Consider the following 12,082-nt stretch of genomic DNA (forward strand, 5'->3'; position numbering starts at 1 on the left):
CAACCTGATCTTTGGTGTTCACACATGTTACGCTTCGTTGATTTTCTCAAAAAAACCCAATTAGGCACGTTCTTTCCCCTTGTGTGGTTATGGTTCATTTAATGTCATTTTCTTCTGATAGACCGCCCTATATAGAGTGTGAGTGAGCATGTACAGCATTCATATAACAGCAGACAATAGAGATGTACGTTTATCCCCCCCATGTATTTTCACTTCAGTCTCCTTCGAAATGGTTCAGTGATTTTGAAATTCTTCTGCTGGATGCTACACAGAGGGCGTTGTTGTTGTGCAGCACATTTCCCCAGACAATCATTAAAATCGACCGCATATGTATTGTTGTTGGTTTTTTTCTGTTGTCACTGCGGTGGCAGACAAGAAGCCCTAAGGTGCATCTGCCCGGGGTAAATACTTCTAGAATTGCTACATTTCTATTAGAAATTATCAACATTTGAGGGGACCTTCATTATGTTGCCATAATTTCTGATATTCTGTTACTGTGCATACGGGAATTTTTCGGTTCAGTGATTTCTCGTAAGAACCATACATGTGGCAAACGCATGTGACAGTTATGGTTAAACACTTGCTTTAAAAATAAGGTCTAGAGTGGTCAATATTTTAATTTTAATAAAACAAATTCTGTCTAGATCAAAAAACAAAAAATGGTTTTAATACAAAAAAAAAAAAAAATTATTTAAAAATATTTTTTTTTTTAAATTTATAATATTTTAGTTTCAATGAAATAAATTCTGTCTTGCTTCAATAACAAAAATAGTTATCAAAACAAAAAAAAAAATATTTAAAATTATTTTTGTTTATTTTTTAAATTTTTAATTAATTTTTTTAGTTAAAAAAAAACTAATTCTGTCTTGACCTAATAATAAAAAATGGTTTTTAATATAAAAAAAAATTATTAAAATTATTTATTTTAAATTTATAATTTTTTTAGTTTTAGTGAAACAAATTCTGTCTAGATCCAAAAACAAAAAAAGGTTATTAACATAAAAAAAAAATTTTTAAATTATTTGTTTTTAATTTATTTTTTTAGTTTTAAAAATACAAATTTTGTCTTGATCCAATGACAAAAAATAGTTATTAAACAAAAAAAAAATTTAAAAAAAATATTTAAAATTATTTTTGTTAAATTTTTAATAAATTTTTTTAGTTAAAAAAAAAACAAATTCTGTCTTGACCCAATAACAAAAAATAGTTATTACCAAAAAAAAATTAAAAAAAAAATTTTATTTAAAATTATTTTTTTTATTTATATTTTTTTACAGCTTCACAACAACTCCCATCTCTGTGTAGTATCCAGCAGGAGAATTTCAAACTCACTGCAGCATTTTAAAGAAGAAAACAACATAGTCTCGTGGGGTAGGTAAGCGTACAACTTTGTTGTCTCCTATTATATGAATGCAGAACGTGCTCAAACTCTATTAGAGCAAAATTACTTTTAATGATCCCTAACCAAGGAGGGAAAAACATGCCTAATTGGTGTTTTAAGAAATCAACGAAGCGTAAAATGACTCAACACCAAAGATCAGGATGCCAGAGAAATGTGAAGGTGTATGCCGCAAAGCATATCGCAGGTACGAGACACAATATTTACGAAAGATTTTATTGGAGATTATAGGAAATCTTTTGTTTGAATTTTGTCAAAGGAATTTATATGAGGCCATGAACCACTGTGAGTGAGACCGACACTTTTGAAAGTGGGTGACTGTAATTGGCTAGGGAGACTTCTAATATTTCTAGGTCAATATATAAATTTTTATACCCACCACCGAAGGATGGAGGTATATTCATTATACCCACCACCATAGGATGGGGGTATACTAATCTAGTCATAACCCCTCGAAATATTTGTCTTAGACCCCATAAAGTATATATGTTCTTGAACGTCTCGACGTTCTGAGTCGATCTAGTCATGGGCGTCCGTCCGTCTGTCGAAATCACGATAGCGGTCGAATGCGTAAAGCTAGCCACTTGAAATTTTGCACAGACACTTAATATTGAGCTAGGTCATTGGGGATTGCAAATGGGCCATATCGGTTCAGATTTAGATATTGCTCTCATATAAACCGATCTCCCGATTCGACTTCTTGTGCCCTTACAAGCCGCAATTTTTGTCAGATTTGGCTGAAATTTTGCATATAGTGTTCTGTTATGACTTCCAACAACTGTGTCAAGTACGGTCCAAATGGGTCTATAACCTGATATAGCCCCCATATAAACCGATCTGTCGATTTGACTTCTTGAACCTCTGGAAGCCGCAATTTTCGTCCAATTTGGCTGAAATTTTGCATATAGCGTTCTGCTATGACTTCCAACAACTGTGTCAAGTACGGTCCAAATGGGTCTATAACCTGATATAGCCCCCATATAAACCGATCTGTCGATGTGACTTCTCGAACCTCTGGAAGCCGCAATTTTCGTCCGATTAGGCTAAAATTTTGCACATAGTGTTCCGCTATAACTTCCAACAACTGTGTCTAGTGGGGCTCAAATCGGTCTATATCCTGATATAGCTCTCATATGGAACGATCTCCCGATTCGACTTCTTGAGCCACTGAAAGCCACAATTTTTGTGCGATTTGTCTGCCATTTAGCATGCCGTGTTCTGTTATGACTTCCAACAACTGTGCCAAGTACGCTCTAAATCGGTCTATAACCTCATATAGCTTCCATATAAACCGGTCTCCCGATTCGACTTTTTAAGCCCTTACAAGCCACAATTTTGGTCCGATTAGGCTAAAATTTTGCACATAGTATTCTGCTATAACTTCCAACAACTGTGCCGAGTACGGTCTAAATCGGTCTATATCCTGATTCAGTTCCCATATAAACCGATCTCTTGATTTGACTTCTTGAGTCCCTAGAAGTCACAATTTTTGTCCCATTTGGCTGAATTTTTGCATGCGGTGTTCCATTATGACTTCCAACAACTGTGCCAAGTACGCTCTAAATCGGTCTATAACCTCATATAGCTTCCATATAAACCAATCTTCCGATTTGACTTCTTGAGTCCTTACTTCTTGAGTCCTTTGGCTCAAATTTGCATGCGGTGTTCTGTTATGACTCTTAACAATATGATATAGCTCCCATATAAACCGATCTCCCGATTCGACTTCTTGAGCCTCTGGAAGCCGCAATTTTTGTCCGATTTATCTGAAATGTTGCAAATAGTGTTCTGCTATAAGTTCCAACAACTGTGCCAAGTACGGTCCTAATCAATCTATAATCTGATATAGCTCCCTTATAAACCGATCTTCCGAATTGACTTCTTGAGCCCTAACAAGCCGCATTTTTCGCTCCACATGGCTGTAGTGTTCTGTTATGAGTTCCAAGTACGGTCTAAATCGGTCTATAACTTGCTTTAGCTCCCATATAAACCGATCTCCCGATTTGACTTCTTGATCCCTTACAAGTCGCAATTTTAGTCCGATTTGGCTGAAATTTTGCATGTGGTGTTCTGTTATGACTTCCAACAACTGTACCAAGTACGGTCCAAATCGGTCTATAATCAGTTATAGCTCCCATATTTTAGCAGAATCCATGGTGGTGCATTCCTAAGATTCGGCCCGGTCGTATTTTCAGAGCTATTTTTTTTTTTCATTTTGTTAGCTAAAAGTTTTTTTTATAAAAGAGTTTTTTTTTGAAAATCTAACCATTTTGAAAATTTGTTAAAATTATTTTTCCATGATTTTTCGAACACCTTTTAGCCCGATATCATATTCAATGCTCTCTATTCAAAAAATAGCAAAGCAATGACCTTCTAATAGTTGAGCAATTGTGTATAATAACACACAATTGCTTAAAACGACTTTGACTGGCTTGGTGGATCATGATTTCTGATACGCCATGCATCTTCATCAACAATTTTGTCAAATTGATTAAGGTGTCTTACATATCAAAAACAAAAATTTTGAGTACGGTGCAGAACACGCTTTTGTTTTGACACAAGGCTTAATAACACCTTTAACTCTCCTTAGCGCATTAAGAAAGAAGAAAGCCTAAATTTCCACTATTGCGATACAAACTAATCATAAATGCTAAGAACAATAAACACATCGACATTGCCAAACTCCTTTTGTGGTGTACTTGAATGTTCAAGTACTTAATAGTCTTTTCGCATGTGGGGCCCCTCAATCGATTTGACAAAGGTGTTGATGAAAATACAGGGCGTCTCAGAAATCATGATCCACCAAACCAGTCAAAGTGTTTTGAATAATAACACACATTTGCTAACCTTTTATAAGGTCTTTGCTACGCTATTCTTTGAATTGAAGGCATTGAATATGATCTCGATTGCAAAACATTTAAAATTTTTTATTATTTTTAAAAATTTTTAAAAATTAATTGTTTTTTTATTTTTTTTTTTAATTTTTTCTTTATATTTTTTTTCTTAATATTTTTTTCTTTAGATTTTTTTCTTTATATTCAGAAATTTGTGGATTTTTTTTAATAAAAATGTTCCATAACTTTTAAGCAGTTCGATTTAAAAAATTATGTCCTTGAAAAATTGTTGGCAAACTTTGTTCAAATTTGATTCGATTGAAAATTTTCCCCTATTGACATGGGCTTGTTATCATATCTGATATCCTTTTACTTTCGCATGACTGCTTTATGCTTCAGTGATTTTCAGAAATCCAATTAAGCTGGTTATTCAGGTCTCGGTTGGTTGTGGAATGTTTTGTTCCTGCATTGTTTGACCACACCAGGGGGGGGTAGGTATGAACTGTATAACGTTGAACCAATTTTTCTATAGAACAACTTGCCCCACCTTTACCTACTGCCATTATGTTGACTTGAGTTAGACTCTCTTACGGTTCATTTAGTTTGCTATTCTTCCAGCAAAATAAAAATGCTTCCTTAGTTGTGTGTGGGGGGAGGGGAGGGGATGGGGAGTTAAAAAGCACTACATGCGCAAACAGCAACACCGTTACTTTTCCCCACTCCCCAAGCACACACTCAGTGACAACAATTTTATGGTTCAATGAAAATAGACTTCTATGCTCTTTCATTTTTACTCTCTCTCTCTCTCTCTCTTTCTCTCTCCTCTGAACTCTTATGCACTGTTATTAACTCTTGAGTGTATGACCATGAACTTTGGTCGTTTGTTCGTTTGATAAACAAAAGCTTTGTATTGCCTGGGCCATTGTTTTAAGGCTGCGTCCAAAATTTTTACGGCATTTCCTATTGAATTTTTCTGTTATCCTGTGCCTTGTTTACGGTTCAGTGATTTTTGCATTCTTCAAGGATAAGTCCCCTACCTAGGGGATAGGGTCACTTGGGATATGGAGTTTTATGGTGCCAACTGCAACCAAAAGCTTTACGAGAGACATATCGAGATAAAAAGTCTGTTGTTTTAGTTGCTGATTCGCTGTTAACTGTTTATGCTTCACTGAGTTTTGAAGTCTTCATGAGGTCAATTAAAAGTTGAAGGTCAAATACAGCTCCCAAAGAGAGATGCTTGATTGAAGTTAAGCCAGATGAGTAACGACCTATGCTATATATAGCCAGAACACAAGCAAAAGTCAAGCAACAACACCCGATAAAGACAACAGCATTGAAGCAGAGTTGATTGGTTCCCATTTCGTGAGCATTTGATTACATTTTTAATTAATTGAAGGGAAATTTATAGTGACGCAGCTACATGTCGCTACATAGAAGTCAGTACCTATTTTTTACCATTTTTTTTATAAAGCATTTTCACTGTTATTTGAGGGAAAATTAGGGCGAAGCCAGTTGTAGCAAAAAAGTGTGGTAGATTGGCCAAACGAATGCATAGTTCTTGTGTTTGCTACCGTAAATTCAAAATTCAAAAATTTTGACCACATTTGAATTTTGGTCAAGATATTTTCAAGATTGGGTCATGCTTTATTAACCCCATATTTTCAGTTATTTTTAAGTTTTCCCCCTTTCATGTAATCAACCAGCCTTAGTTGGGAATTTCTCTGTTTTGGTCGACTTTTATTCCCATTTCTATACACGAAGTCCTTGCGGCTGTTTATCTTCGCAGACATTTGGAACTACCCTCACTTCCAAATTATTTATGGTTCATTGAATATGGGGCTTTCTTTACCAACGCCACTGTTGGTTGCCACCGCTTGTTTTTATGTTTTGCCACCTCTCGTACTTCTCATGATGCATATGCCTTCAGTTTTTACTGAAATCCTGGCACGGCTTTACGGCTGAGTGATTTTTGAAATCTTAATGTGCCATTCATTGTTTCATACACGCATTGCGATGATTCATTCCCTTGGGTATTCCTGCCTTTGAAATGTTTATGAAAATGGGACAAGTCTACGAGCATGTCTGCCCATAACATTTCACCCCCTTTTGTGATATTTTATAAAACAAAGGCTCATGTTTTGAAAAACGAATTTCGATAAATTCGAATAGATTTGGTCGAAATTGTTATGATATCCTATTAGTTTTTTTAGGGTTTATCTATTTTCGATTTTTGATTTTTTTTTCGATAGATATTTTTACATATTTTTGTGCTTCGGATTCTATATCAAAACATGCATCGATACGTCCATTTACAAACCCATTTGAACTACAGCAATAGGAAGTATTTGTGTAAAATTTCATGCGGCTACTTTTATTCCTTCGGAATATCCTATGGTGGAGGGAATAAAAAGTAATTTAAAGAGCTTGACAAATGCGATCTACAGCGGGTGGTGGAGTGCTAGTCCAGGCCGAACCTAGCACTCCTGTTATATCCACAACCATAGAATGGGGGTATACTAACCTAGTCATTCCGTTTGTAAGACCTCGAAATATTAATCTGCGACCCTATAAAGTACATGTATTCTGGATCCTCTCGACATTCTGATTCGATCTAACCATGTCCGTCCGTCCGTCTGTCGAAATCATGATAGCGGTCGAACGCGTAATGATAGCCGCTTGAAATTTTGCACAAATACTTACTATTGATGTAGGTCGTAGGGGATTGCAAATGGGCCCAATCGGTTCAGATTTAGATATAGCTCCCATATAAACCGATCTCCCTTTTCGACTTCTTGAGCCCCTGGAAACCGTAATTTTTGTCCGATTTGGCTGAAATTTTGCACATAGCACTTTGTTATGATCTACAACAACCTTGTCTAGTAAGGTCTGAATCGGTCTATAACCTGGTATAGCTCCCATATAAACCGATCTCCCTTTTTGACTTCTTGAGCACCTGAAAGCCACAAGTTTCATCCGATTTGGCTGAAATTTTGCACGTGGTGTTTTCTAATGACTTTCAACGACTGTGTGAAGTGCGCTTCAAATCGGTCTATAACCTGATATAGCTCCCATATAAACCGATCTCCCGATTTGACTTCTTAAGCGCCTGGAAACCATAATTTTTGTCCGATTTGGCTGAAATTTTGCACATAGCACTTTGTAATGATCTGCTACAATCTTGTCTAGTAAGGTCAGAATCGGTCTGTAACCTGGCATAGCTCCCATATAAACCGATCTCCCTTTTTGACTTCGAGAGCTCTTATAAGCCACAAGTTTCATCCGATTTGGCTGAAATTTTGCACGTGGTGTTTTCTAATGACTTCCAACGACTGTGTGAAGTGCGCTTCAAATCGGTCTATAACCTGATATAGCTCCCATATAAACCGATCTTCCGATTTGACTTCTTGAGCATTTGGAAGCCACAATTTTTGTCCGATTTGCCTGAAATTTTGCACGTAGCAATTTGTTACGATCTACAACAACCGTGTCCAGTACGGTCTAAATCGGTCTATAACCTGGTAAAGCTTCCATATATATGGATCTCCCGATTTGACTTCTTGAGCTCCTGGAAGCCACAATTTTTTCCGAATTGGCTGAAATTTTGCATGCGGTGTCCTGTTGCAACTTTCAAAAACTGTGCCAAGTACGGTGCAAATCCGTCTATAACCTGATATAGCTCCCATATAAACCGATTTCCCGATTTGACTTCTTGAGCCCCTGGAAGCCACAATTCCTGTCCGACTTGACTGAATTTTTGCATGCGGTGTTCCGTTATGACTTCCAATAACTGTGGAAAGTACTGTCGGTATCGGTCTATAACCTGACATAGCTCCCATGTTAACCGGTCTCTCGATCATCTTTGTTCGCTTCCTAGAAGCTAAATTTTTTGCTGGTTTGACAGAAGTTTGGTATGTATTTGGTTGCCCAAAAAGTAATTGCGGATTTTTTAAATGAAAGTAAATGCATTTTTAATAAAACTTAGAATGAACTTTAATCAAATATACTTCTTTTACACTTTTTTTCTAAAGCAAGCTAAAAGTAACAACTGATAACTGACAGAAGAAAGAATGCTATTACAGAGTCACAAGCTGTGAAAAAGCTTGTCAACGCCGACTATATGAAAAATCCGCAATTACTTTTTGGGCAATCCAATAGAATGAAATTTTACCCTTCAACAAAATTTAGTTTGTATAAATTTTTAACAGAATCCATGGTGGTGGGTTCCCAAGTTTCAGCCCGATTGAACTTAGCACGCTTTTACTTGTTATTTTTAACAATTTTCATTTTTTTTTTTATTTGTTGTACTTTTTTATTTAATGTTTGATTTATTTTCATTTCATTGAAGATTTTTTTAGAAATTTTTCAAAGTACTTTTAACATTTTTTATATACCCTTTTTTTATAAACTAAATATTTTTTTTATAATATTTGTGGCATTATTGCTCATTCTTTTATTTTCGAGTGTAAGACGGTTCTTATGAATCATGTGAATACAACAATCCAAAAAGTACCCCTAGTGGTGACCCTAATTTTAGCAGCATCTTACTACAGAGTATTCTGATAGTCTGCTATAATTTATGTAAACATTTCACGCTTCAGTGATTTCACAAAATCTCTCTTTATCTCTCTCTCTCACTCTCTCTTTATCTCTCTACATCATGAACATGAATTTTCATGCATTGAATTTATGATTGATTTGAACAAAAAGCTGAAATTCCACTGAGTAGGAGAAAGGTTAGTAATCCAGAAATCCAATTTATATTTAGATAACAAACCACCCAGAGAGCCAAACAGACAAAACAGAGTACCGAAGTTTTATGGCCCCCGCATTGATGAGTAATTTATTTTACCTCCCTCACATTTGATATGGTTCATTAAAAATGGAATTCTTCTGTGGGTACATTGTATGGTGGTAGTATCTATGTGTATGTGTGCATTATGTGTGAATTACTTCTTTTCTCTGATATATGTTTTTCTAATACCTACATTCTTCTTTTCTCTTTACAGTGCCTTAACAGAAGAGAACATTTCCCTGTCTAGTCTCTAACGGAAAGTCACTAATGCAAACAAAATCTACTTTACCCCTTTTATTCTTTAAACATTTTTATGGTTCATTTGAATTTGTGTTCTTCTACACCATTTCCTAAGAAAAGTTGAGGGCTTAACAAAGGCTTTTAAATAAATTCCATAATGCATGCAGCATATTGTAGGAAGTTAAATATGATGCTGAAAGCTGGATTTTTCCCTCTTAACGTTTGTGCAAAACTTGATATAATTAGTATGTCATAAATAGAAATGCTAACTTAGGCCACATTCGAGGCTTCCTATTACATATCCTACAATTTATTTGCCTTTTCTATGAAAATTTTAATTTTTTTGGAAATGGTGTAATGACAGAACTCATTACTGCAACCCTATTACTGCATCACACTGCCAACACCTGTTGTACCATTTCTCAACATTCCGTCTGCAGCATTCATTTGCTCTGCTAGACGGCCAGGAAAGCATGCGCCTTCGAACGTTCAAAGGCAGCTGCAGCCTGAGGCAATGTTTCCATTAAAAACACAAATAAATGGTTTTTTTGTAAAAATTTCTAGGGGTTTCTTGGCACAGCCTTAACAATGGAAATACTTAAGCATCATACAATAATGCATTTGAAGTGGTGGTCCAGACCACAGCAAATGCCTGTGAAAGTAGGTAGTTGGATTTGAATCATTTCTGAAGATTTCTGGCATTGCCTACATTTCCTGCTGTGCAATGCTGGAAGCCTGTTTTTAAGGGAAAAGTCTTCACACCTTAGTGATTTTGTGACAGCAGATACCAGAGAGAGAGATGAGTGAGTCATCTCTTGAGTAGTCTGCAAAGCAATACAATTTATCACTTTGTTTTTTTTTATCAAGTTCATGTGGGTTGTTTTAAGTTCTTCCGGGCTGTTTCATGTTCTTCTGGGCTCCCCATGAATTTGGTTACAAATTTATGCTGAATGACATGTGAATAATTTTTTGAGTTATTTTATGGACTGTGGTGGGTTGTGTGCTTTGTTTAGAATGTCTTCATATTATCTATCCATTATTTTCCATTATGAAAATATCTGTTCATAGGTATATGAAGCAAAAGTCGGGCGGTGCAGACTGTAAAATACCCTACACCTACGCTATAAAGTGGGAGCTACCTCTAATTCTGAACCAATTTTGATAGACCACGGCGGATGTTTTGCGGATGGGTTATTAAGCAATCCGTATCAGATTTCGAGCCAATGCTACAGTTGGCAAAGGACAACATTATTGCAAACTAGCCGAACCGGGCCCGCTCCGCTGTGCCTTCCTTAACCTTTTTATATCTTTTGAGGGTGGGGACACTTCACCCTGCATGCGGATATGGAATTCGTGCCATTGTAGCCTATGACGCTGAACGGGTTCGAATCCTGGCTAGAACATTGGACAAAGCGTTGTTGCCCTCTTAATGTTGGCGACATTTGCGAGGAACAATACCACGCTTGGTCATTTAAAAAATTTTCCCCAAAGAGGTGTCGCTCTAGGGAACGCCGTTCGGAATCGGCTATAAAAAAGGTCGCTTATCATTAAGTTTAAACTTGAATTGGGAGGCACTCATTGATGTGTGAAAATTTGCCCCTTCTCGGTTCTGGTGGTAATGTTCTTCTTTAGGGTAAAGTTCTCTCTATCTATGAAAATTTTAAGAAAATCGTTTCAGCCAAGTATCATATAGTCATAATGGGTGTAATGGCGTTTTTGAGGGGTGGCATGACCCCCTATATATCGATCTGATTTTGTATTCCAGATTCGAAATCTACTCCCGAATATCTTTCATTTGAACCCCATATTGAAATGGACGTCCAATATGTCTGTTTGGGGTTAGGGCGTTCCCATGAGTACTTAGACTCAAATTTAAATACCATATTCGTATTCTACTCTCCAATACCTTTCATTTAATACCTATATTGTCTCGATCGGTCGACTTTTGATTTTGAGTTGTGTTTTTGGCATAAGGGGGAGGGTCCGTTCCCCTTCCGATACCGACAAATATATACTAAGTTTCCTTCATGACCAACCTACACAATATGCGAAAATTTCAAGAAAATCCGTTCTGCCTTTTTTCAGTCCATACGAAACAAACAAACCAAGTCACATATATCCGTGATTGTCTAATGTGCCCATTTTGGGGGTTTTTTTGGGGGTGGGATGATCCCCTATACTTCGACGTGAATTTGTATGCCAGATTCCTTATCTACAATACTTCCGCATACTTTTAATTTGATACTCATATTGTCCTTATCGGACCACTTTTGATTTTGGATGGTGTTTTTGGGGTAACGGTGGAGGGTCCGCCCCCTTCCGTTATTAATAAATTATAAAGCCTATTCGAGCTTCCTGACCATATTCGTAATCTACTCCCGAATACCTTTCATTTGAGCCCCATATTGTCATGATCGTCAAATATTAAATAACCTATTTTAAGGGGTTTTGGAGTCGAGGCGGCCCTCGAGTTAGTTGGACCCGAATTTTTTATGAAATTCGTACTCTACTCTTAAACACTTTTCATTTGAATCCCATGTTGTCCCGATCGGTCCACTTTTATTTTTGGGTAGTACTTTTGGGGCAAGAGGGAGGGTCCGCCCCCCTCCCGATATCAAAAAATTACATAGCTCATGTTTGCTTCCAGACCAAACCACACAATTTGTGAAAATTTTCGAGGTAATCGGTTCAGTCATTTTTGAGTCTATACGGAACAAACAAACAAACCGACAAACAAACAAACAATCACAAATTGAATTTTATATTTAAGATTACCCAGAACTTGACGAACATATTTATGGGAGCTATACCTAATTC

The 12,082-nt window shown here is 36.4% G+C and overlaps 1 long non-coding RNA gene across 2 annotated transcripts in view; it reads left to right on the forward strand.

The window, feature by feature from the left end:
* The window catches only part of LOC131998040 (uncharacterized), a 76,156-nt gene that overhangs the window by 20,045 nt on the left and 44,029 nt on the right, over positions 1 to 12,082 (forward strand). The window contains exons 2-3 of one of the 2 annotated variants that reach the window (XR_009398500.1): positions 1,278 to 1,586; positions 9,240 to 9,314. This is a non-coding gene — a long non-coding RNA (uncharacterized LOC131998040). Of the gene's footprint in view, positions 1 to 1,277; positions 1,587 to 9,239; positions 9,315 to 12,082 lie in introns of those variants that run through there. The other variant, XR_009398499.1, reaches the window with a different exon arrangement.

This window comes from Stomoxys calcitrans, chromosome 5 (assembly GCF_963082655.1).
Source record: "Stomoxys calcitrans chromosome 5, idStoCalc2.1, whole genome shotgun sequence".
NCBI classification, from domain to species: Eukaryota; Metazoa; Arthropoda; class Insecta; order Diptera; family Muscidae; genus Stomoxys; species Stomoxys calcitrans.